This window comes from Ranitomeya variabilis, chromosome 4, assembly GCF_051348905.1.
Source record: "Ranitomeya variabilis isolate aRanVar5 chromosome 4, aRanVar5.hap1, whole genome shotgun sequence".
NCBI classification, from domain to species: Eukaryota; Metazoa; Chordata; class Amphibia; order Anura; family Dendrobatidae; genus Ranitomeya; species Ranitomeya variabilis.
The window spans coordinates 183,971,447-183,998,605 of NC_135235.1; positions in this window are offsets into that span (position 1 = coordinate 183,971,447).

Sequence of the window (27,159 nt, forward strand, 5' to 3'; positions counted from 1 at the left end):
AGCAAGATGTGCTAATAGTCCCATATCTGGACGATCTCCTAGTAGTGGGCAGATCCTCACACCATTGCAGTCAGCAGTTAGACAAAGTGATGACAGCCCTATCAAAATTGGGTTGGATGTTGAATCTAGAAAAATCCAGGATTATTCCAACACAAATACAACAGTACTTAGGAATAATGATAGATTCAACAAAACAAGAATACCGTCTTCCAGGGACAAAAGTCTCCAGCATGATACAATTAATAGGACAATTAAGACTTTCACCAGTCATCACATTACACAAAGCAATGTCAGTGTTAGGCTCAATGACAGCCTGTATTCCAGCAGTCCAATGGGCTTAGTATTACTGCAGAGATCTCCAGTGGGAAATATTACAATTCCGCTTAAAGGGGGATTTAGAAAAGCGCTTAAAAATCTCCTCACAAACAATATGTTCCCTAGCTTGGTGGATAGACCCGGCCAACCTAACCAGAGGGGTCCCCTGGGTATGGCCGCTTTCTGTAACCCTGACCACAGATGCAAGCCCATGGGGTTGGGGGGGCTCATTTAAACGATCAAGTCGCCCAAAACCCTTGGTCAGAGAAAGAAAAACTCTTCTCGAACATGAAGGAACTCTTGGCGGTAGAATAAACACTCAAACACTTCCTTATCTCCTTCCGTTCCCATCACGTAAGGGTGCTTTCAGACAACAGGGTGGTGGTGGCATACCTGAATCATCAGGGGGGAACAAAGTCCCGCTCACTGATGGAAGTGACAAAATCTATTATGTCACTGGCGGAAGTCAATCTATTCTCCCTTTCAGCCCTTCACATCAAAGGGACAGAGAATCAGGCAGCAGGTTTTTTAAAGCAGAACACAGTTAAAGCAGCTGGAATGGAAATTAAATCAGGAGATATTCAACCACATTGTGGATTGTTGGGGAGTTCCTGGAAATAGACTTATTCGCAAACAATCTAAACCGGAAAACACAGGCATTCTGTTCAATCGACCCACGGGGGAATCCAGTGACACTAGACGCCTTTCTAATTCCTTGGAACTTCAAACTAGCTTATGCCTTTCCTCTGATAGCATTAATTCCGTTAGTTGTGAAGAAAATCCGGGAGGAGGGGGCGAGAGTAATTATGATAGCTCTGTTTTGGCCGAAAAGAGCGTGGTTCCCATGGCTACGCTTAATGTCCGTAACAGAACCATGGGTTCTCCCAGAGATCCCAAACCTTCTACGTCAGGGGCCAATAAATCATCCGCAAGTAAAAAAAAATCTGCATATGACAGCCTGGAATTTGAGAGGGAACTTTTAGCAGAAAAGGGGTTTTCTTCAAATTTAGTTTCAACTCTTTTGTCCAGTAGAAAACCAGTAACTACCAGAGCATATGGCAAGGTCTGGAAAAAGTTCCTCTCTAATTTAAATGTCAGCGTGTCGTGGGAAATTCCAATTCAGGAAGAGCTAGAATTCCTTCAGAAAGGATTAGAAAAAGGGTTAGCAACAAGTACCCGTAAGGTTCAAATTGCAGCATTAAGTGCTCTATACAACTATGACCTAGCAGGGAATCATTGGGTTAAAAGGTTTATTAAAGCCTTCAATAGGTCCAAACCAGTCATACACCACACTTCGCCTCCCTGGGACCTAAACCTAGTACTGTCTGCACTAACTAAAGCGCCTTTTGAACCTTTGTCTCAAGCTTCCTTAAAGATAATCTCCCTGAAAACTTCTCTTCTGGTAGCATTAACCTCACCCCGCAGAATTAGTGACTTGCAGGCCCTTTCAGCTTACCCACCTCTAACTCAGATATTAGAGAATAGAGTAGTCCTTAGGACTGACCCATCTTACCTGCCTAAGGTAGCATCACAGTTTCATAGATCTCAGCAGATATCCTTACCATCTTTTTGCCCAAATCCCAAGAATGAAAAGGAAAAATCTCTACACACTTTAGATCTCAAGAGATGCCTGACCCAATATTTATCAGGCACAAGGGAGTGTAGGAAAGGCAGGTCTCTGTTTGTTTTCAGGGTCCAAATAAAGGGCACAAAGCATCAAAAGCCACGCTGGTGAGATGGGTAAGGGATGCCATCACTCTAGCATACGCCTCATCTAATGAAGCCGTTCCAGACGGGATCAAAGCTCATTCAACTAGATCGGTAGCAACCTCTTGGGCAGAGCAAGCAGGAGCATCGATCAACCAGATATGTAGAGCAGCCACTTGGTCTTTTCCCTCTACATTTTTGAAACACTACCAACTGGACCTATCTTGCTCTTCAGACCTAACTTTTGATAAAAGGGTCTTAGAGGCAGTAATCCCACCCTAAAACACATCCTATGAAAATCTCTCCGTGGTGCCGTCATGGGGTAAGAGAATATCATAGTTACTTACCGATAACGGTATTTCTCTGATCCCATGACGGCACCCATATATTCCCTCCCTTTTCACGTGTGGGTGTGCACACTAGTAAGCAACCATTGATACTTAGTCACGAGGTGTCTTTAAAAAAAAAAAAAAAGTTAAATTATTTTGCTGTTTAATAACCATTTAAGTTACAGCTGTAGTCCTGTTAAGGCTCTGTAAACCAAACTGAGGTGGAAGAGAAGTCCCGCCTTTTTAACCTGTGGGTTTCCTGTCCCTGAGGGCAGATCCCTCTCTCTCCGTAGTGCCGTCATGGGATCAGAGAAATACCGTTATCGGTAAGTAACTACGATATTTCCAAGCGATGCTACAGATCGCTTGGAAAACGCTAGCATTCTACAAGCTAATTACGCTTGTAAAATGCTAGTGTTCAGCGGGAAAACACATGCCAATTCCGCATGCGTTTCTACAGCGGCAGGGAGTTCCGGAATTGCCTCAGACATTTCCGTGGCAATTCCAGACGTGTGCACATATTCTTAGGGCTAATTCATGGGTCCTGATATTGCAACGCTAGGTAGGCAGGGCACAGCATATCCACATCAGTGCAAGGCCTGCAGGCACTGTATGTGCGTCCATTGCTCCCACTGCATCCCTCCCAAAGCTCTAGTCTGCTGCTGCAGCTTCTTTACTATATACCTAGCTGCATTTTTTTTTCCAAAAAATTAACCCCCCAAAAAAATATACAGTCTGTTCTGTCAGACTACGGCTAGTTTCACACTAGCATTTTGAGGAGCTGCGGAGGGCTGCGGACTTCCTCCGTGAAGCCCCGCCCTCGGCCGCACCTCCACCGCTAGCTCTGCCTACTTCTGCATGCGGTTGGCATGCGGCCTGCGTAGCTATCTTTAACATTAGGTACGCAGGTCATGCCGCTGTATGCGGATACTTCCGCATGCGTCATTTTGACGATGCATAGAAAAAATAAATTGCTACAATCTGCGTCCTACGCTGGTTGCTGCATTGCCAAAACTACGCATGCTGAAGCATCCGGCCTGTTTAAAATCATAGTTTGTCAGGCATACATAGCATAGTTGTGTGTGCCAGCCTTGTGCCACTTTTTTTTGGTGTTTTAAATTCACCAAAAAATGCCTCCTATATCTGCGTACTCCAAGTTTTTGCATTTTAGGCTGTTTTGCCACTGTTTTTGCTGTCTGTTACTCTAATTATATACAGCATTATTTGGCATTTAAAAAAAAAACAGGTCACATATTTGCCAGTGTGGTATTTCCGTGACAGCCCTCATATATCTGCGTGCTCCAAGTTTGGGCATTGAAGGCCGATGTACCCCTTTTTTTGCTGTATGTTGCTCTACTTATATACAGCACTATTTTTCATAAATTAACTTCACAAAAAAGCTCCCAAAAATTGAATACAGTCTGTTATGTCATGCTGAGAAAGAAAAAGCTATAGTGTGAAATAATCACCACTATTCTATTAACCTCAGGGTCAACAATGTAAACTAGCTAGGAGGATACCACTGTATTAAAACTTAACTTTTAATAAATAGCATATAAAATATAAACAACTCAACTGACGCAAACCAAAAACAAAAAAGTGCTCATGTGAAACAGTGCTCAAGCAATAAAAATTGGTTGGATCTCACCAATAATAGCAGAGCGGAGTGCCTCTCCAGTACTAACGGACGTGTAGTCACTAGGGTTGAGCGACTTTGACTTTTTTAGGGTCGAGTCGGGTTTCGCGGAACTCGACTATCTCAAAAGTCGGGTCGAGTGAAATCGGCCGATTATCTCGTAAAGTCGGGATCGGCCGAAACACGAAACCCAATGCAAGTCAATGGGGCAGCATAGTCGGCAGTGAGTGGGGGCCAGGAGAACACCTAGAGTGGCCGTTTTAATGCCAAAAACATCCATTCTTGTTAATGAAGCTTGTCAATCTTAATTTCCCTTATAATAATAGTTAGGCATTGGAAATTTGGGGTCATTTGGCTAAAGTTGTTGGGGGTAGGGCTGGTTCAAGTATTTTGCGGGCCCAGGAAATCTGGACCACATCACGGCAGTGGCGCAGGGAGAGGTAAGTATTTCAACTTTGCAAGTGCTGTGATCCTGAGCAAGCAGGGGGGCCCACTCTTTGGCATTGGCACTGGCACAGGGCCCCTCAAAGTACGGCGGTGTGTTTGCACCGCGGGGGCGCCTCCCACCGGCAGCGACACTTTTGCGTACTATGAGGGGCCCTGTGCCAGTGACGTCGCCAATGAGTATTCCCCCCCACCTGATGAAGGAACCAGCACTTTCATCTGCACCTTCCTCTTTGTCCCCGTGTAAGGTGGTATAGTATGCGGGAAGGGGAACCTGACTTTCAGCAGGGTCAGATTCTGGCTGTGTAGAGTGTAAGGGGAATGTAGTGGTTTAGGTCAATGTACCAGCAGACTCATCTAGCAGTGGCTGGGCAATGGGCAGGATGAGGAGGTAACACAGATATAGGGCCAAAGAATAAAGTAGGCTAAATGCAGTTCAAAATTGGTAACAGGACTAAACAGGCGGCATTGCTTTGTTCAGTGGAGGAGCAAACCCAGGAGCAGCAGACACCGTTTTAAGGGCCCAACCACACTAGTAGGCCAAATGCAGTTTAATATCTGCTACTATAGGCCGAAAGCCTAAAGACTGAAGCTCAGCTTTATACAGTGGAGGACAACACCAGGAAGCGGCACACACCGTTAGTAGGGCCCAACCAAAGTTGAAGGCCAAATGCAGTTTAATATCTGCTACTATAGGCCGAAAGCCTAAAGACTGAAGCTCAGCTTTATACAGTGGAGGACAACACCAGGGAGCGGCACACACCGTTAGTAGGCCCCAACCCAGGTAGCAGGGCAACTGCAGTGTTACATTTAAAAATACTTAATGAGAGCCTGAAGGTTGAAGCTCAGACAAGGAAACCAGGAGGAGAACACCAAGGAGGAGGAGAACACCAAGGAGCGGCAGACACCATTACTAGGCCCCAACCCAGGTAGCAGGGCAACTGCAGTGTTACATGTAAAAATACTTAATGAGAGCCTGAACGTTGAAGCTGAGACAAGGAAACCAGGAGGAGAACACCAAGGAGGAGGAGAACACTAGGGAGCGGCAGACACCGTTACTAGGCCCCAACCCAGGTAGCAGGGCAACTGCAGTGTTACATTTAAAAATACTTAATGAGAGCCTGAAGGTTGAAGCTCAGTTTTTTCAGTGGAGGACAACACCAGGGAGCGGCAGACATCGTTACTAGGCCCCAACCCAGGTAGCAGGGCAACTGCAGTGTTACATTTAAAAATACTTAATGAGAGCCTGAAGGTTGAAGCTCAGACAAGGAAACCAGGAGGAGAACACCAAGGAGGAGGAGAACACCAAGGAGCGGCAGACACCATTACTAGGCCCCAACCCAGGTAGCAGGGCAACTGCAGTGTTACATTTAAAAATGCTTAATGAGAGCCTGAAGGTTGAAGCTCAGCTTTTTCAGTGGAGGACAACACCAGGGAGCGGCAGACACCGTTACTAGGCCCCAACCCAGGTAGCAGGGCAACTGCAGTGTTACATTTAAAAATACTTAATGAGAACCTGAAGGTTGAAGCTCAGACAAGGAAACCAGGAGGAGAACACCAAGGAGGAGGAGAACACCAAGGAGCGGCACACACCGTTACTAGGCCCCAACCCAGGTAGCAGGGCAACTGCAGTGTTACATTTAAAAATACTTAATGAGAGCCTGAAGGTTGAAGCACAGACAAGGAAACCAGGAGGAGAACACCAAGGAGGAGGAGAACACCAAGGAGTGGCACACACCGTTACTAGGCCCCAACCCAGGTAGCAGGGCAACTGCAGTGTTACATTTAAAAATACTTAATGAGAGCCTGAAGGTTCAAGCTCAGACAAGGAAACCAGGAGGAGAACACCAAGGAGGAGGAGAACACCCAGGAGGAGGAGAACACCCAGGAGGAGGAGAACACCCAGGAGGAGGAGAACACACAGGAGCGGCAGACATCACTAGTAGGCCCCAACCAAACTAGTAGCCCAAATGCAGTCTCCTATTTTTTAAAAAAGCCCGAAAACCTGAATTGAGGACAATTTGAATTAGGGACTGCAGACAGACTTAGTAGGCTGTCCCCTGTGGACCATGCATCCACCACATTAACCCATTGCGCCGTAATCGACACGTAACCTTCCGTGGCTATGCCTACAGGTCCATGCGTCTGTTGTCAGGTGCACCTTTGTACTCACAGATTGCCAGAGTGCATGGACAATGCGGTCTTTTACATGCTGGTGGAGGGTTGGGATGGCTTTTCTCGCAAAAGAAGGGTCGACTGGGTAGCTCATAGCGTGGTACATCGTAGTCCATCATGGCTTTATTAATATTAAATAAAATAAAAAAATAGGCTCTATGCACTTTAAAATAGGTTCCAGGGGTACACGGGCAGCATTGGTGTGGTCAGCGGAGGATGATTGCAAGGAGGGAACGCAGACAGACTTACTAGGCCTAAAATAATAAAATAGGCTCAAGGCACTTAGAGTTATCTCTCAGGGATACACAGGCAGCATTGGTGTGGTCAGCGGAGGACGATTGCAAGGAGGGAACGCAGACAGACTTACTAGGCCTAAAATAATAAAATAGGCTCAAGGCACTTAGAGTTATCTCGCAGGGGTACACAGGCAGCATTGGTGTGGTCAGCGGAGGACGATTGCAAGGAGGGACCGCAGACAGACTTACTAGGCCTAAAATAATAAAATAGGCTCTATGCAGCTTTAAATTGGTTACAGGGGTACACAGGCAGCATTGGTGTGGTCAGCGGAGGATGATTGGAAGGAGTGTCTGACACAGTTAGTACTCCCAAAAAATAAATAGATGTTAATGTCTCGCAAAACAACAAAACAAACAAAACAAGAGTGTGGCATACTTAGGTACAGGGGTGTGCTCCTCTGCTGAGTTTCAGACATAGTAATTTGGCACTAAGTATTTACTGATGTCAATATAGGACACTGACCCTGACTATTTTAACTTGCATCATACATGTCAACAAATTGGTATTGTCAGTGCCAGGCATTGAAGGATGTCAGCGCATAGACTAAACATTGTTGGAGCTGTGAGAGATAATTTTGCACGTGGTAGAGCACAGTTTGAGCTGGGGGGGAACTCTCTTGTGGCCGGCGGTACAGGCCCAGGGCCCCTCATGTTACAACGGTGTGTCTGACGTTGGTTGCACGCCACCACCGCCAGAGACACTTTATTGTACTATGAGGGACCCAGTGGCAGTGCCGTCGACCAAAAGCGGGCACACCCACCTCTTCAGACAAACGGCACTCTAACGGGTGCTTGCGCCAAGTGGCGAGACCACGGCCCCGTGGGGGGAGTTTTCCCATTGAGGGAGGTGTAAACATGTCGTATGCTGGACAAACAGCTGCTGCAAATTAAGAGATTGGAACACTCAGTAAGACCAGTCCACAAGCAAGACCTTTTTATAGGAAAGCTAGGTGTCAGCCGGGAAAGGTGGGGCAAAACAATTTGAAATCCAGGAGTGGTTCATTTTAATGAAGGTTAGATCATCAACATTTTGGGTAGCCAGACGAGTCCTTTTTTCGGTTAATATTGAATCAGCAGCACTGAATACTCTTTCTGATAGTGCAGCGCCCCAGAGTCTTAGTCGTTGCAGTACTGTGGCTCCGCCGCTAAGGGGGGCTATGGTACGTCTGATGGCACTGAAGGAGTTCATCTGACCAGGTATCACATACACCAATACATTTCACAGTCGGGCCTCCAGGGGGAGCTAAGGGTGCTATTTATTAGGCCACTCCTCACCGTGTGGGTAAACTGGGGGTCAGGCAGGAAGTTAGACAGAAAGCTGACTGGGTTGGACCAGACAACACCTGGTGGCAGAGGGTGTTGTGGGGGAAGATTCGGTAGGGTCCCTGTCAGGTTTGGGACCCTGACAGAGGCCTGGCTACAAGAAGGAACGTCACGGGACCATGCCTGCTCAGCATAGCGGCGGTGCCCTAAGAAAGGATCAGAAGCGAGATATATTGTGCTGAGTGAGAAACGAGATCAAAGCAAGAAGGAGAATACCAGTAGGAGTCGTGGTGTAAGTCCGAGGCAACATCCTACTGAGGCGCACAACCGGCGGCCGGAACGCCGAGGAAGTATTCATATATTTAGCTCCAAGCAATACTTCAAACCAACGGCAGGACAGTCAGTCACAGGCGGGCTGTCTCACCTAAATCACCTATGCAGACATAGGGGGCAACCTGTGGAGAGGGGCGACTCTAGGGTCCCGGAAGAGCTCCGAGCCTACCCGTCATACGGGTGCGTCCCAACCATAACACCGGGAGGGACGGAGGATTAGCAGAACATCATCTAATCGAGTTGTTGTGAGGGAACACGAGAAACAGACACAACAGTTGTGGGGACTTTCCGTAAGCACAGCAGGGGAGGACCACAACACATAGCGCTAGCAGGAAGGCACAGATTTCCACCTGCAAAGAGAACTCTGGAGGTGCCATTGGACTGGCCGGACTTGCGCAGCCTGGTGAACCGTATTCCGGACTGAGGACTCAGTGATCTTCAGTAAAGAGGTAAAGAGACTGCAACCTGGTGTCCTCGTTATTTACTGCACCGCACCACCACCACTATCCACATCCACCATTCACTGTACGCCCCTCAGCAGGGTCACGGACCGGGTCTAGCCACCGTGACAACCCCAGAGCAGAGACTCAGAGGCCCGGTACCGGGTACCCCTTGGCCCTGCGGCAGTGGGGGCGCTACAACTTGGCGTCACGAACAGGATCTACTTAAGCCTGAAGAATCAGGTCATGTGTGCCTTGGAACTGTGATTTACTGTGCTTGGACTGTACTTTATTGCAAAGACTGTGGATTGTCACTTGCCGCCAAAAGTTCGCGCCAAAACCGCCGCCATTACAGCGCTAAGGAGAGCGCAGGAGAAGAAGAAGGGCGTGGAAGTGGGCGTGAACAAGCTGAAGAGCGCGAAAGACAATGGCCGCCCAGTCTAAATATCTTGGCCCCTTGAGGACGTGTCCGTCAGCAGCCGAGATCCGCCTCCTGATCCTCAATGGTGGGCAGAGACAGAGAAAATGAAACCGCCCACGAAGGAGAGAGTGGGAAAAGGACCAGGAAGAAGAAGTCAGCGACATGGAGGACGCCATGGTGAGCCACCCGGAGCCGGAGAGTGGGGTAGGAGCAGAGGACTCCCCCAGCTACTCGGAGGGGCACTGCAACCAGGCCTCCACCGCTGATATTGACTTCCTGCAGGCCGGAGTGGATGAGCTTGGCGACCAACTCCGGCGGACGCAGCTGAGCACTGAGGCCGGGTGGAAGAAGACCATCATCGGGAGCCTCGCCAGACGTCTGTCGGCAGCCTCGTCTGGTCCGGAGCAAGAAAGAAGTTCCAGCGCTCCAAAGCCATAAAGCAATGCCCTGCCGAAAAGCAAGATGCTGCGAACGGAGATGACAACGCCGCAGCGCAAGGCCCTGCAACCAGCGCTACAGACCCCAGTGGAGACGGAGCAGACCGGCACCGGAGGGACCGCATCTGAAGCAGGTATGAAGGACGACCCTGCCCTGACAACCGACACCACTCCAGTGACTGCTAGTGCCACAGCTGCTGACTCCGTTCCAGTGACTGATCTTGCAGCAGCCACTATCTCTGCTGCAGCAAATGCCCATACTCAAGCTGCGCAGATTTCCATCGCTGCGCCTGATTTAACCGTACATGAAAGACGGATTAACGGCGTGTGTCCAGCACTGGGTGTAAGCCTGGACCTCACTTTTCCCAGGCCAAGAGGGGTTAAGTGCCAGGTGCAGCCCTGGAAGCCGTCCAACTAAACCTCGGAAACCTGAACCTGTAAATAGTTAACTGTTTCTGCTGTTTTGCTGCTAAAACCCGTCCAGGGTTAACACTTAAAGGGATCCCTTTGTTGACCCGGGATCCCTATTGCTTTTTGGTTGTTTTTCTACCTTTTGTTCCGTTACTAAGAAACTGCCGAATCATGAACAATGCATGATACAAACTTCTTGTACATAGTTGCACCTTCTTAAAGGTGCTCTTTACTGGTTTTACTTAAAAGAAGGACTTTTTGCGAAGAAACTGTTCCTGGAAACAGCACCGGAGTCCTTACTGCGAACAGACTTGCAACATGAGAAGTTGCACTACCTCATAGAGACTTGATCCCCTCTTAAAGGGGATGTCCACGTATTGCGCTGATGAACCGTATTGCCTTAAGACAGTTGGGTGGCAATAATGTCTTAAAAAGAGAAAGTAATAATGCTGATATGTAAGAGTTAAATGTAACTAACTAGTTAATTGTAAGAAATGTTCAATAATGTTAATAGAAGGATGAGGACAGGAAGTGAACCCGTAGGGGTTAGTAGTGAGTCCTCCTAGGAGCCATATAGAGATGGCTCAGTGATCTTAAACTGAAAGAAAAATGATATGTTCTATACTGTGTATAGTAGTGGAGGGGCAGTAGGCCCGGGCTGAAAGGGGCGGTCCTGTAAAGAAAGGAGAGGCAGTAGGTCTGGAGCATCTAGGACAGGCGGTCCTGCAGACTTAAAGAAGGAGTATGAAGTTAATTGCCTTATAATGTGTTATAAGAAGGTCTTTAGTGGATTCAGAGTGTACGTCCTTAAAGGCAATGTTAAATTATTGTTCAACAATTTTTCACTAAGTAGAATACCCGGTTGGGTAAAAGAAAGTTATTTATAGCATGTTGCTATAATATTTAACCATGTTTTGTAACATTCAAGTGTCCTCACCTCCCATAAAGGGAAGCCCTGTTTAAATATGCTTATTGTTATTGCACTCACAAAAATTGTATGTGTTTTTGCTAACCTGTATTGTTGTTTTCTTCCCAGTCCAGGAGTAATGGATTTAACCGGGGGGGAGTGCAGCGCCCCAGAGTCCTGGTCGTTGCAGTACTGTGGCTCTGCCGCTAAGGGGGGCTATGGTACGTCTGATGGCACTGAAGGAGTTCATCTGACCAGGTATCACATACACCAATACATTTCACAGTCGGGCCTCCAGGGGGAGCTAAGGGTGCTATTTATTAGGCCACTCCTCACTGTGTGGGTAAACTGGGGGTCAGGCAGGAAGTTAGACAGAAAGCTGACTGGGTTGGACCAGACAACACCTGGTGGCAGAGGGTGTTGTGGGGGAAGATTCGGTAGGGTCCCTGTCAGGTTTGGGACCCTGACAGAGGCCTGGCTACAAGAAGGAACGTCACGGGACCGTGCCTGCTCAGCATAGCGGCGGTGCCCTAAGAAAGGATCAGAAGCGAGATATATTGTGCTGAGTGAGAAACGAGATCAAAGCAAGAAGGAGAATACCAGTAGGAGTCGTGCTGTAAGACCGAGGCAACATCCTACTGAGGCGCACAACCGGCGGCCGGAACGCCGAGGAAGTATTCATATATTTAGCTCCAAGCAATACTTCAAACCAACGGCAGGACAGTCAGTCACAGGCGGGCTGTCTCACCTAAATCACCTATGCAGACATAGGGGGCAACCTGTGGAGAGGGGCGACTCTAGGGTCCCGGAAGAGCTCCGAGCCTACCCGTCATACGGGTGCGTCCCAACCATAACACCGGGAGGGACGGAGGATTAGCAGAACATCATCTAATCGAGTTGTTGTGAGGGAACACGAGAAACAGACACAACAGTTGTGGGGACTTTCCGTAAGCACAGCAGGGGAGGACCACAACACATAGCACTAGCAGGAAGGCACAGATTTCCACCTGCAAAGAGAACTCTGGAGGTGCCATTGGACCGGCCGGACTTGCGCAGCCTGGTGAACCGTATTCCGGACTGAGGACTCAGAGATCTTCAGTAAAGAGGTAAAGAGACTGCAACCTGGTATCCTCGTTATTTACTGCACCGCACCACCACCACTATCCACATCCACCATTCACTGTACGCCCCTCAGCAGGGTCACGGACCGGGTCTAGCCACCGTGACAACCCCAGAGCAGAGACTCAGAGGCCCGGTACCGGGTACCCCTTGGCCCTGCGGCAGTGGGGGCGCTACAACTGCACACTAGCTGCTGGGCAAGTAAGCTCCTGCAATGCATATTCTGCCAATTCAGGCCAGGTGTCTAATTTGGATGCCCAGTAATCAAATGGGAATGACGGTTGAGGGAGAACATCGATAAGGACTGAAAAATAGTTAGTAATCATACTGGACAAATGTTGTCTCCTGTCACTTTGAATAGATGCTGCAGTACCTGTCCTGTCTGCGGTCATTGTGAAATCACTCCACAACCTGGTCAGAAAACCCCTGTGTCCAACGCCACTTCTGATTTGTGCACCTCTAACACCTCTGCCCTGTAGCCCCCTGCAGCTCGTGTGAGAACCATCACCGGCGCTGTGTGCTGGGAATGCCTGAATCAAACGGTCTACAAGAGTTGCTTGTTTGGTTGCTAATATTTGTTTGAGGTTCTCATGTGGCATAATATTTTGCAATTTGCCTTTATAGCGAGTATCAAGGAGGCAGGCCAACCAGTAATTGTCATCGGTCATCATTTTAAGAATGCATGGGTCCCTTTTGAGGATACTTAAGGCATAATCCGCCATGTGGGCCAAAGTTCCAGTAGTCAAATCTGCGGTTGTGCTGGTTTGAGGGGCAGTTACAGGCAAATCTACGTCACTTGTCTCCCTCAAAAAACCTGAACCCGGCCTTGCCACACCAGCAATTTCCATTGGACCCGGAAAAGCTTCCTCACTTAAAAAATACTCATCCCCATCATCCTCCTCGTCCTTCTCCTCTTCGCCTGCTACCTCATCCTGTAGACTGCCCTGACCAGACAATGGCTGACTGTCATCAAGGCTTTCCTCTTCCTCAGCTGCAGACGCCTGCTCCTTTATGTGCGTCAAACTTTGCATCAGCAGACGCATTAGGGGGATGCTCATGCTTATTATGGCATTGTCTGCATTAACCAGCCGTGTGCATTCCTCAAAACACTGAAGGACTTGACACAGGTCTTGTACCTTCGACCACTGCGCACCTGACAACTCCATGTCTGCCATCCAACTGCCTGCCCGTGTATGTGTATCCTCCCACAAATACATAACAGCACGCCTCTGTTCGCACAGTCTCTGAAGCATGTGCAGTATTGAGTTCCACCTTGTTGCAACATCGATGATTAAGCGATGCTGGGGAAGGTTCAAAGACCGCTGATAGTTCTGCATACGGCTGGAGTGTACGGGCGAACGGCGGATATGAGAGCAAAGTCTGCGCACTTTGAGGAGCAGGTTGGGTAACCCCGGATAACTTTTCAGGAAGCACTGCACCACCAGGTTTAAGGTGTGAGCCAGGCAAGGAATGTGTTTCAGTTGGGAAAGGGCTATGGCAGCCATGAAATTCCTTCCGTTATCACTCACTACCTTGCCTGCCTCAAGATGTACAGTGCCCAGCCATGACTGGGTTTCTTTCTGCAAGACCTCGGACAGAACTTCCGCGGTGTGTCTGTTGTCGCCCAAACACTTCATTGCCAATACAGCCTGCTGATGCTTGCCACTAGCTGTCCCATAATGGCACAGCTGGTGTGCAACAGTGGCAGCTGCGGATGGAGTGGATGTGCGACTGCGGTCTGTGGACGAGCTTTCGCTTCTGCAGGAGGATGAGGAGGAGGAGGGGGGGCGAACACCTGCAGCCAACTGTTTCCTAGACCGTGGGCTAGGCAGAACTGTCCCAATATTGCTGTCCCCTGTGGACCCTGCATCCACCACATTCACCCAGTGTGCCGTGATGGACACGTAACGTCCCTGGCCATGCCTACTGGTCCATGCATCTGTTGTCAGGTGCACCTTTGTAGTCACAGATTGCCTGAGTGCATGGACGATGCGCTCTTTAACATGGTGGTAGAGGGCTGGGATGGCTTTTCTGGAAAAGAAGTGTCGACTGGGTAGCTCGTAGCGTGGTACAGCGTAGTCCATCAGCGCTTTGAAAGCTTCGCTTTCAACTAACCGGTAGGGCATCATCTCTAATGAGATTAGTCTAGCAATGTGGGCGTTCAAACCCTGTGTACGCGGATGCGAGGATGAGTACTTCCTTTTCCTAACGAGAGTCTCATGAAGGGTGAGCTGGACTGGAGAGCTGCATACGGTGGAACTAGCGGGGGTGCCGGTGGACATGGGTTACTGAGAGAGGGTTGGAGATGGTATTCTTGCCAGTGCCCTACATGCAGTGTTTCCTACTACTAACCTGGTGATTCCCTGACAGCTTTGGCCTGGCGACGAAAGCTGCAGAGATACTGCAGGTGGTGTGGGAAATGGTGGGCTTACAGGGAGGGAAGGGATGTAGCGTTGCTGACTAGCTTCATTGGCCGAGGGTGCTGCAACCTTTAGGGACGTTTGGTAGTTAGTCCAGGCTTGCAAATGCATGGTGGATAAATGTCTATGCATGCAACTTGTATTTAGACTTTTAAGATTCTGACCTCTGCTTAAGGTAGTTGAACATTTTTGACAGATGACTTTGCGCTGATCATTTGGATGTTGTTTAAAAAAATGCCAGACTGCACTCTTTCTACTATCGGATACCTTTTCAGGCATTGCAGACTGAGCTTCTTTAACTGGATGGCCACGCTGTCCTCCAACTGTTTTTGGTTTTGCCAAGCGTTTTTGGCCAGATACGGGCCCGGCAGATGGAACCTGTTGTGATGTTGATGCCTGCTGCGGCTCCTCCTCCTCTGCTTCAGAACTACTGCCGCCTGCACCCTGTTCCCCCAATGGCTGCCAATCGGGGTCAACAACTGGGTCATCTATGACCTCCTCTTCTATGTCGTGTGCAACTTCGTCTGTGTCATCGTGTAAGCCGGTGGTATGGCATTCGTGACGGGGCACCATAGTCTCCGCTGGGTTTGATTCTGGCTCAGTACACTGTGAGGGCAATGTTCTGGTCTGAGTCAAAGGAACAGCATAGTAATCTCGCTGTGGCTGTGCATCTGTGCACTCCATGTCCGATTCAACTTCTAATGGGCATGGCCTGTTAACTGTTTCACTGTCTAACCCAGGAACGGTATGTGTAAAGAGCTCCATGGAGTAACCCGTTGTGTCGCCTGACGCATCCTTCTCTCTTGTTCTGGGTGAAGAAGACAAGGAAGCGACTTGTCCCTGACAGTGAACATCCACTAACGACGCGCTGCTTTTACATTTAGCACTTTCAGAAGAGGAGGCAAAAGAGCTAGAGGCTGAGTCAGCAAGGAAAGCCAAAACTTGTTCTTGCTGCTCCGGCTTTAAAAGCGGTTTTCCTACTCCCAGAAAAAGGAGCGTTCGAGGCCTTGTGTAGCCAGATGACGAACCTGGCTCAACAACTCGAGACTTAGGTGCTGTACTGCTTTTACCACGACCACCTGATGCTCCACCACCACTACCATCATTACCAGCTGACAATGACCGCCCACGGCCACGACCTCTTCCACTAGACTTCCTCATTGTTTGCAAAACGTAACCAAAGTAACGGTATTTGTTACTGTAAAACAACTTATAAGGTGAACTCAAACTTCTGTAGGATTTATATATACCTTTATAGGTGTCTGACACTGAAAGGAAAATCAGGCCCAATGTTACACACTAGGTTTTCTGTGCCCCAATAATTTGAGACAGATGGCACACACAGGACCGGCACTCAAGCAGAAATGCTAATCTTAATCTCCCACTATTTTTTTTTTCAGGGAGAATTAAAAAAACAAACAAAAAAACCACAGTATGACACACTAGGTTTTCTGTGCACCAATAATTTGAGACAGATGGCACACACAGAACCGGCACTCAAGCAGAAATGCCAATCTTAATCTCCCACAAATTTTTTTTTTCAGGGAGAATTTAACCCCTTCCCGACCCATGACGCCACGTAGGCGTCATGAAAACCCGTGCCAATCCGACCCATGACGCCTATGTGGCGTCATGGAATGATCGCGTCCCTGCAGATCGGGTGAAGGGGTTAACTCCTATTTTACCCGATCTGCAGGGAGAGGGGGAGTGGTACTTCAGCCCAGGGGGGGTGGCTTCACCCCCCCCGTGGCTACGATCGCTCTGATTGGCTGTTGAAAGTGAAACTGCCAATCAGAGCGATTTGTAATATTTCACCTAAAAAACTGGTGAAATATTACAATCCAGCCATGGCCGATGCTGCAATATCATCGGCCATGGCTGGAAATACTGAAGTGCCCCCCCCCCACACCCACCGATCGCCCCCCCAGTCCTCCGTTATGGGGTCCGGTCCCCTCCGTCCGCCTGCCGGCTCCCCCGTCCTCCTGTCCGCTCCCTCCTTGCTCAGATCCACCCCCCCTGTGCTCCGATCACCCCCCCTGTGCTCCGATCCACCCCCCCACCACCCCTTCATACTTACCGATCCTCCCGGTGTCCGTACGTCTCCTCGCTGGGCGCCGCCATCTTCCAAAATGGCGGGCGCATGCTCAGTGCGCCCGCCGATTCCTTACAAGTACATTTTGATCGCTGTGGTAGGTTCTATCACAGCGATCAAAATAAAAAAAATAATAAATAACCCCCCCCACCTTTATCACCCCCATAGGTAGGGACAATAATAAAATAAAGAATTTTTTTTTTTTTCCACTAGGGTTAGGGTTAGAACAAGGGTTAGAACTAGGGGTAGGGTTAGGGGTAGGGTTAGGGTTACGAGTAGGGTTAGGGGTAGGGTTATGGCATGTGCACACAGAGCGGATTGGCCGCGGATCCGCAGCGGATCGGCAGCGGATCCGCAGCGGATCGGCCGCGGATCCGCAGCGGATCGGCAGCGGATCCGCAGCGGATCGGCCGCGGATCGGCCGCGGATCCGCAGCGGATCGGCAGCGGATCCGCAGCGGATCGGCCGCGGATCCGCAGCGGATCCGCAGCTGATCGGCCGCGGATCCGCAGCGGATCGGCAGCGGATCGGCCGCGGATCCGCAGCGGATTGGCAGCGGATCCGCAGCGGATTGGCTGCGGATCCGCAGCGGATTGGCCGCTGCGAATTCGAAGCACTTGTAGAAAATACGATAAGCTAGCACTCAATCAATATAGTTCACGGTGCTAGTGAACGGGACGCTGGGTCCCACAAATTATATAGTTCCAAGAAATCACTGCACTCATGTGGTTAAAGTTGCAAAAATCACAGGTTTTATTGAACTTGAATCAGTGAAAAAGGTGCTTGGCGAATATTTTTAACGTTTCGGCCAGCCCGTGGCCTTGCTCACAAATTCGCTGTAGCAAAGCAAGAAAAAAATAAACACAATATTACAAATAGATAGGTGTACATATACATATTTACATATTTACAAAAAAATCCTCAAAAATCCATGTTAGAGATACTGACAGCCATGGTTGGACCCATATATCCAGAAATGCAGATCATAAATTATATCCAGTAAATGAATCGGAAATCACAGAGATGCAGAAGAGAGTATTTCAAAGAAAATGCATATACATGGTATAGAGCCATAGCAAGGTAAGAAGACATACCCCAATAAAAATCTGCTGTCTACAGTAAGGGTACCATATGTCTGATGAGTCAGATACAAGAGCACAGTTGTGTAACCTGGAAGGAATAATGTACAGTAAGGTAGTCATCAAACCTGTATATATCCACAGTTGTATAGTCGACAAGGGAAGAAGTGTTATATTGGAATGCTGTAGTCAAGCTGCATTCATGTGGGGAAACCCCGTTTTTAACATGTTAGGGGGAGACGTGCACTGGATCTCACGTGGGGGTAGGCTTGGTGTCCAGGGTATATTGTACATGTACTAACCAAACAGGTATGGTATATTCGCTTGTCCGTGCACTACATTTGTGAATCCAGCCGGAGGGAAAAGAACTGCTGAAATATAAATTGGATATATATGAAGGTATGAGAGGGGGGAATCCTATGTTACCAAAGTGTGAAGACAAGGGGGGGGGGCTTATGGCGTACCTGTCCTGTATATATAACCATCAATCTTGACCAGGTTATGTGATGTCTGTTGCTTCTGAATCCTCACAGGGGTAGCTGTGAAGGATAGTACTGTGGGTAAGAGAATAATATGTAACTAGGACCTGGAGCAAGAAATTGGGAAATGTATGTAAAATGTGGTACTATATGGACTCTTCAAGTACCTGTCTCATATAAGGACTCAGGGGTACAGGTTGGTTTGTATAGTCCTTGTGTGGTGTGGTATATCACAGGGGCCCACCGGGTTAATACTGCTGTAGGCAAGAGAATAACAGAGAAATCAAGACCCTATGAGAGATTCATAGTTTACTTAACTGTCGGCTGTGCTGAGGTCTCACATCAGTTGTTCCTTGTTTCATGCGCGTGGAGCAAGCGTTGGTGGCCTAGTGGGAAATGCCGACACAATCCTGTGTCAAGGCAGTGAGGTAGGCTAGTCCTGGTATTGTCCACAAAGTTAATATAGTGTCCGGCCGGTCATGTGACCGGATGTGCAGGGGGACGCCGGCGCATGCGCAGTAGGTACTATTTGTGCCATCAAGTGCCGAGGTCTCGGCACCTGCGCACTGTGCATATGGCAAAGCTCCTCTGCACTTCAGGGAATAGCCGACGCTTGCGCAATGCGCCCAGGTGCTGTGCTTACTGCGGCTGCACTTTGTGTGCTGAACTGGGTACTAATATGCTTGTCAGAGCTGGTGTGTGTCATCAGGTTGCTGGGACATATGTGTCTGTATGTTGTATCCTGAGACCACTGTTTGTATGGTGTAGACACTACCTAGCGCTGTGTGCCAGTGATGTGCAATAAGTGATTACGATGACACTGGTCAGATACAATGTAAATGAGTGATATGTAATCAGGCCAGGATAGTGCATAAGATGACACTGGGCGAATACAATATAAATAAAGAATACAAGCAATGAATATAGTCATGGCATATACATATTATGGTACACAGATATGCTGGTGGTAGGAGTCCAAACTGATAAACAAAAGAAATAAATGAAGTAAGGGAGAAATAAAGTAAATGAAAAGAAAAGAAAAGAAACTGGAAAAAATGGCCAAAAATGGGAAAAAAAATTAAACTGGAGAAAATAAAAATGAACGACATTATCCAAAAAAGGGAAACAAAGAAATGAAACCGGACTAGTTTTTTGGGGGCAAAAATTCTTAGCTGAAAAGGACGGAGGAAGGAATAAAGGTTATCTAGATCCTAAAAAATGAAACTTATGATGGAACTAATGGGGTGTGCATCTTACCGGCTAGGCTGTGCAAGTTGCAACGGTTGTTTGGATAGGAAGTCATTGAATCCACATGGGAGACAGAATCTAGGTTAGCCAGTCAATCTCACGGTTCAAGCCACGCGGATGTAAAGTATCGAGAGTATAAATCCAAAATGTCTCACGTTGTTTGAGTAATTTCACATGGTTACCACCTCGCCTTGGACGAGAGACTTTTTCTATGACCTGAAACCTTAGTTGTGCTACATTGTGGTTGGCTTCCTTGAAGTGGAGGGGGAGGGGGAGCCATAATTTACCACATCGAATCGTGGACTTATGGCTAGATATGCGATCCCTTATTGCCTGGGTAGTCTCCCCTACATATAATAGCCCACAGGGGCATTTTATAATGTAGACCACAAATTTGGTTTCACAGGTGTAGTAGTCCTTTATTTTGTATGACTTACCAGTCCGGGGATGTATTACCTCGCTGCCCTTAATCACATTAGAGCAACTCATGCAGCCCAAGCAAGGAAAGGTCCCAGTGCGTTTGTGTCCCGAGAGTGTTCTGTTTGCTAGAGCTTTTTGTGTGCCTAGGTCAGCTCTAACGACCCTGTCTCTTATATTCCTGGGCCTCCTGGTGCACATCAAAGGGGGTTCTTTAAACACGGGGATGGATGGATAGGCTCTATTTAAGAGTGGCCAATGTGCCCGAATTAAATTGTGTATCCTGCCCATTGTGGGGTGGTGACCATGTACAAATGGAAGTCTCGGGTTTTTATGGGAGTCTAGTATCTTATTTTCCGTTTCCTCCAAAGCTCTAGTGGACTCCGTGGTGAGGAGGTCCATAGGTAGTTGCGGGCCATGAATTTGTCTGACATTTCTTGTAGCCTAGTTACTTTTACTTCTGGGTTTGAGACAATTCGAGATACTCTCTTGAATTGTGATCTGGGGAGGCTGTCCTTTGTGGATTTCGGGTGGCAGCTATTGTAGAGCAGAAGGCTATTACAATCGGTCGGTTTGGAGTAGATGTCTGTACTTAAGTTACCTAAGGAGTCTTTGAGGACTTTGGTGTCTAGGAAGGTGATTTCACTGTCATTGTATGAGAGTGTAAAGGTAAGTTCTGGTCTTGTTGTATTGATAATGTCATAGAACTCCTGGAGGCTAGTATGGTCACCTTGCCATATGCAAAATATATCGTCGATATATCTGTACCAGGTCAATGCGTACTGTTGGAATATAGGGTTGGGGTATACGTACTCCCTCTCGAAGTGATCCATATACAAATTAGCATACGCCGGGGCCACGATGGACCCCATGGCGGTGCCACAGGTCTGCACAAAAAAATCGTCTTCGAATAGGAAGAAGTTTTCCCTAAGTACCAGATTTAAGAGGTCCAAGCAAAGGTCATGGGTATTGGCATCAATTTCTGCTTCCTGTAGAGTCAGTGAGACAGCTGCGATCCCCCTATCATGTACGATAGAGGTATACAGGCTGTTGACGTCCAGCGTGCATAGAAGACTATCGGGTGGGATGTTGCGAATTTTTGCTAGAAAATCACCAGTGTCCAGTATAAAAGATTTTGTCAACCGGGTGTAGGGTGTAAGTAATTTTTCCAAAAATTTGGACAGGGGGTTGAGTATCGAGTCAGTCGATGCTACGATGGGGCGGCCAGGGGGATTTTGTAGGTTCTTGTGTATTTTGGGTAAAATATATAATACTGGAGTTACTGGGTGATGATTAATAAGGAAAGTCTTAGTTTTAGTGTCAATGGTTCCTAGGCCCATATGTTTGTTAATCACAGTATTAATTTTCCGTTGAATGGAGTACGTGGGATCCCCCGGTAGCTTTCTGTAGGTATCTGTGTCAGATAACTGTCTCCTAACCTCGGTGACATAGTGATGTCTGTTCATGATGACGATGGCTCCCCCCTTATCCGCTGGTTTGATTACGATGTTCTTATTTTCACTCAATGAGTCTAGTGCCTGTTTTTCTAGAGGATTGAGATTGTGGCGGACAGGGAGGAGACCTAGGCGCTGTTCATGTATAGTCCCCTTGATATCCCTATCAAGGAGACTAATGAATGTTTCCACCGCATGGTTTGATTTAGGTGGTACAAAAGTGCTAGGGTTTCTCAAGCCTAGTGCTCCTATAGTGATTTTAGCATTCTCTTTCTGGCTGGGCGTTGTGCCTAATCTATTGACTACTGGGTTAGATGTTTCCTCAAAATGTACCTTTAGTCTAATGTTTCTATAGAAACGTTGAAGATCCCTCTCTAGTTGGAATGAGTCCCATTTGGGAGTTGGACAAAATGATAGACCCTTGTTTAAGACCTTGAGTTCTAGAGGAGAAAGAGTGTAGTCAGAGATATTTATTACAGAGTTTGGACTCCTACCTGTGATCTCAGTGTCATGTGACGTTCCTCGTTTCTTCTTCCTTCCCCTCCTTGTGGGCGTGCGGCTTTTCCTAAAAAACGTGGTCCTGTAAACTGAGCCCCACCAGTCTCGCTGCCGGATCCTGCAGAGGAGCCCCCGGCAGGTGAGGAGCCCCCTGAGGGGTAATTTCCCCCTGGTGTGCGTCGGAACCTTGATCTTGTTCGTCGGGGAGCTGTATCCTCCCATCTGTACACTTTATTAGATAGGTAGTCCTCGGTGTCTCTTTGAAATTTTGTACGTTTCCTTTCCTCTAGGGTTCGCTGGTAGGTGGCGAGGCTAGAGTCTATTTTGTTTTTAAGTGTAGAGAGCTCTGTAGTGCTCAGGGTGGACGTTAGTTGGGTTTCGATGCTCTCTATTTTTTCTTCGGTATCTTTTATAGCTTCTTGTAAGTATTCAATAGTCAATAGTATTATGTCAAAGGAACACTTGTTTAGAATCTTTTGGAATGTGGCACAATATTTCTCATTGTCTGAAAATAGTGTTGGACGTAAATTGCAGCGTAGACCCCGAGGTATTCTGGCTTGTCGGTGATATTCTCCCAGTGTTGCACAATGCAGGTCGTAGCCAATAAGTTTCTTTCTTTCTCTCTCCCAATCTCTGGACTTCACGTCTTTACTTGGTAGATGGAGAAAATCTGTTTTCGTCTTGATCTTGGATAGGATGGTTGAACCCGTAGATTCGTCATACACGTGAGTCTCGGCTGACATGGATTCGATTGGTGCTTACAACTTAAAGGGGTAACCACTTGTAGAAAATACGATAAGCTAGCACTCAATCAATATAGTTCACAGTGCTAGTGAACGGGACGCTGGGTCCCACAAATTATATAGTTCCAAGTAATCACTGCACTCATGTAGTTAAAGTTGCAAAAATCACAGGTTTTATTGAACGTGAATCAGTGAAAAAGGTGCTTGGCGAATATTTTTAACATTTCGGCCAGCCCGTGGCCTTGCTCACAAATTCACTGTAGCAAAGCAAGAAAAAAATAAACACAATATTACAAATAGATAGGTGTACATATACATATTTACATATTTACAAAAAAATCCTCAAAAATCCATGTTAGAGATACTGACAGCCATGGTTGGACCCATATATCCAGAAATGCAGATCATAAATTATATCCAGTAAATGAATCGGAAATCACAGAGATGCAGAAGAGAGTATTTCAAAGAAAATGCATATACATGGTATAGAGCCATAGCAAGGTAAGAAGACATACCCCAATAAAAATCTGCTGTCTACAGTAAGGGTACCATATGTCTGATGAGTCAGATACAAGAGCACAGTTGTGTAACCTGGAAGGAATAATGTACAGTAAGGTAGTCATCAAACCTGTATATATCCACAGTTGTATAGTCGACAAGGGAAGAAGTGTTATATTGGAATGCTGTAGTCAAGCTGCATTCATGTGGGGAAACCCCGTTTTTAACATGTTAGGGGGAGACGTGCACTGGATCTCACGTGGGGGTAGGCTTGGTGTCCAGGGTATATTGTACATGTACTAACCAAACAGGTATGGTATATTCGCTTGTCCGTGCACTACATTTGTGAATCCAGCCGGAGGGAAAAGAACTGCTGAAATATAAATTGGATATATATGAAGGTATGAGAGGGGGGAATCCTATGTTACCAAAGTGTGAAGACAAGGGGGGGGGGGGGCTTATGGCGTACCTGTCCTGTATATATAACCATCAATCTTGACCAGGTTATGTGATGTCTGTTGCTTCTGAATCCTCACAGGGGTAGCTGTGAAGGATAGTACTGTGGGTAAGAGAATAATATGTAACTAGGACCTGGAGCAAGAAATTGGGAAATGTATGTAAAATGTGGTACTATATGGACTCTTCAAGTACCTGTCTCATATAAGGACTCAGGGGTACAGGTTGGTTTGTATAGTCCTTGTGTGGTGTGGTATATCACAGGGGCCCACCGGGTTAATACTGCTGTAGGCAAGAGAATAACAGAGAAATCAAGACCCTATGAGAGATTCATAGTTTACTTAACTGTCGGCTGTGCTGAGGTCTCACATCAGTTGTTCCTTGTTTCATGCGCGTGGAGCAAGCGTTGGTGGCCTAGTGGGAAATGCCGACACAATCCTGTGTCAAGGCAGTGAGGTAGGCTAGTCCTGGTATTGTCCACAAAGTTAATATAGTGTCCGGCCGGTCATGTGACCGGATGTGCAGGGGGACGCCGGCGCATGCGCAGTAGGTACTATTTGTGCCATCAAGTGCCGAGGTCTCGGCACCTGCGCACTGTGCATATGGCAAAGCTCCTCTGCACTTCAGGGAATAGCCGACGCTTGCGCAATGCGCCCAGGTGCTGTGCTTACTGCGGCTGCACTTTGTGTGCTGAACTGGGTACTAATATGCTTGTCAGAGCTGGTGTGTGTCATCAGGTTGCTGGGACATATGTGTCTGTATGTTGTATCCTGAGACCACTGTTTGTATGGTGTAGACACTACCTAGCGCTGTGTGCCAGTGATGTGCAATAAGTGATTACGATGACACTGGTCAGATACAATGTAAATGAGTGATATGTAATCAGGCCAGGATAGTGCATAAGATGACACTGGGCGAATACAATATAAATAAAGAATACAAGCAATGAATATAGTCATGGCATATACATATTATGGTACACAGATATGCTGGTGGTAGGAGTCCAAACTGATAAACAAAAGAAATAAATGAAATAAGGGAGAAATAAAGTAAATGAAAAGAAAAGAAAAGAAACTGGAAAAAATGGCCAAAAATGGGAAAAAAAATTAAACTGGAGAAAATAAAAATGAACGACATTATCCAAAAAAGGGAAACAAAGAAATGAAACCGGACTAGTTTTTTGGGGGCAAAAATTCTTAGCTGAAAAGGACGGAGGAAGGAATAAAGGTTATCTAGATCCTAAAAAATGAAACTTATGATGGAACTAATGGGGTGTGCATCTTACCGGCTAGGCTGTGCAAGTTGCAACGGTTGTTTGGATAGGAAGTCATTGAATCTACATGGGAGACAGAATCTAGGTTAGCCAGTCAATCTCACGGTTCAAGCCACGCGGATGTAAAGTATCGAGAGTATAAATCCAAAATGTCTCACGTTGTTTGAGTAATTTCACATGGTTACCACCTCGCCTTGGACGAGAGACTTTTTCTATGACCTGAAACCTTACAACATACAGACACATATATCCCAGCAACCTGATGACACACACCAGCTCTGACAAGCATATTAGTACCCAGTTCAGCACACAAAGTGCAGCCGCAGTAAGCACAGCACCTGGGCGCATTGCGCAAGTGTCGGCTATTCCCTGAAGTGCAGAGGAGCTTTGCCATATGCACAGTGCGCAGGTGCCGAGACCTCGGCACTTGATGGCACAAATAGTACCTACTGCGCATGCGCCGGCGTCCCCCTGCACATCCGGTCACATGACCGGCCGGACACTATATTAACTTTGTGGACAATACCAGGACTAGCCTACCTCACTGCCTTGACACAGGATTGTGTCGGCATTTCCCACTAGGCCACCAACGCTTGCTCCACGCGCATGAAACAAGGAACAACTGATGTGAGACCTCAGCACAGCCGACAGTTAAGTAAACTATGAATCTCTCATAGGGTCTTGATTTCTCTGTTATTCTCTTGCCTACAGCAGTATTAACCCGGTGGGCCCCTGTGATATACCACACCACACAAGGACTATACAAACCAACCTGTACCCCTGAGTCCTTATATGAGACAGGTACTTGAAGAGTCCATATAGTACCACATTTTACATACATTTCCCAATTTCTTGCTCCAGGTCCTAGTTACATATTATTCTCTTACCCACAATACTATCCTTCACAGCTACCCCTGTGAGGATTCAGAAGCAACAGACATCACATAACCTGGTCAAGATTGATGGTTATATATACAGGACAGGTACGCCATAAGCCCCCCCCCCCCTTGTCTTCACACTTTGGTAACATAGGATTCCCCCCTCTCATACCTTCATATATATATCCAATTTATATTTCAGCAGTTCTTTTCCCTCCGGCTGGATTCACAAATGTAGTGCACGGACAAGCGAATATACCATACCTGTTTGGTTAGTACATGTACAATATACCCTGGACACCAAGCCTACCCCCACGTGAGATCCAGTGCACGTCTCCCCCTAACATGTTAAAAACGGGGTTTCCCCACATGAATGCAGCTTGACTACAGCATTCCAATATAACACTTCTTCCCTTGTCGACTATACAACTGTGGATATATACAGGTTTGATGACTACCTTACTGTACATTATTCCTTCCAGGTTACACAACTGTGCTCTTGTATCTGACTCATCAGACATATGGTACCCTTACTGTAGACAGCAGATTTTTATTGGGGTATGTCTTCTTACCTTGCTATGGCTCTATACCATGTATATGCATTTTCTTTGAAATACTCTCTTCTGCATCTCTGTGATTTCCGATTCATTTACTGGATATAATTTATGATCTGCATTTCTGGATATATGGGTCCAACCATGGCTGTCAGTATCTCTAACATGGATTTTTGAGGATTTTTTTGTAAATATGTAAATATGTATATGTACACCTATCTATTTGTAATATTGTGTTTATTTTTTTCTTGCTTTGCTACAGCGAATTTGTGAGCAAGGCCACGGGCTGGCCGAAACGTTAAAAATATTCGCCAAGCACCTTTTTCACTGATTCAAGTTCAATAAAACCTTTGATTTTTGCGAATTCGAAGCAGTTTTCCATCAGGTTTACAGTACCATGTACACCTAAGGAAAACCAAATCCGCTGTGCCCATGGTGCGGAAAATTCCGTGCAGAAACGCTGCGTTGTATTTTCCGCAGCATGTCAATTCTTTGTGCGGATTCCGCAGCGTTTTACACCTGTTCCTCAATAGGAATCCGCAGGTGAAATCCGCACAAAAAAACACTGGAAATCTGCTGTAAATCCGCAGGTAAAACGCAGTGCCTTTTACCTGCAGATTTTTCAAAAATCGTGCGGAAAAATCTCACACGAATCCGCAACGTGGGCACATAGCCTTAGGGTTAGGGTTGGAATTAGGGCTAGAGTTTGAAATAGGGTTAAGATTAGGCTTGTGGTTAGGGTTACGGATAGGGTTAGGGGTGTGTTGGGGTTACAGTTGTGGTTAGGGTTGGGATTAGGGTTACGGTTGGGATTAGGGTTAGGATTAGGGTTGGAAT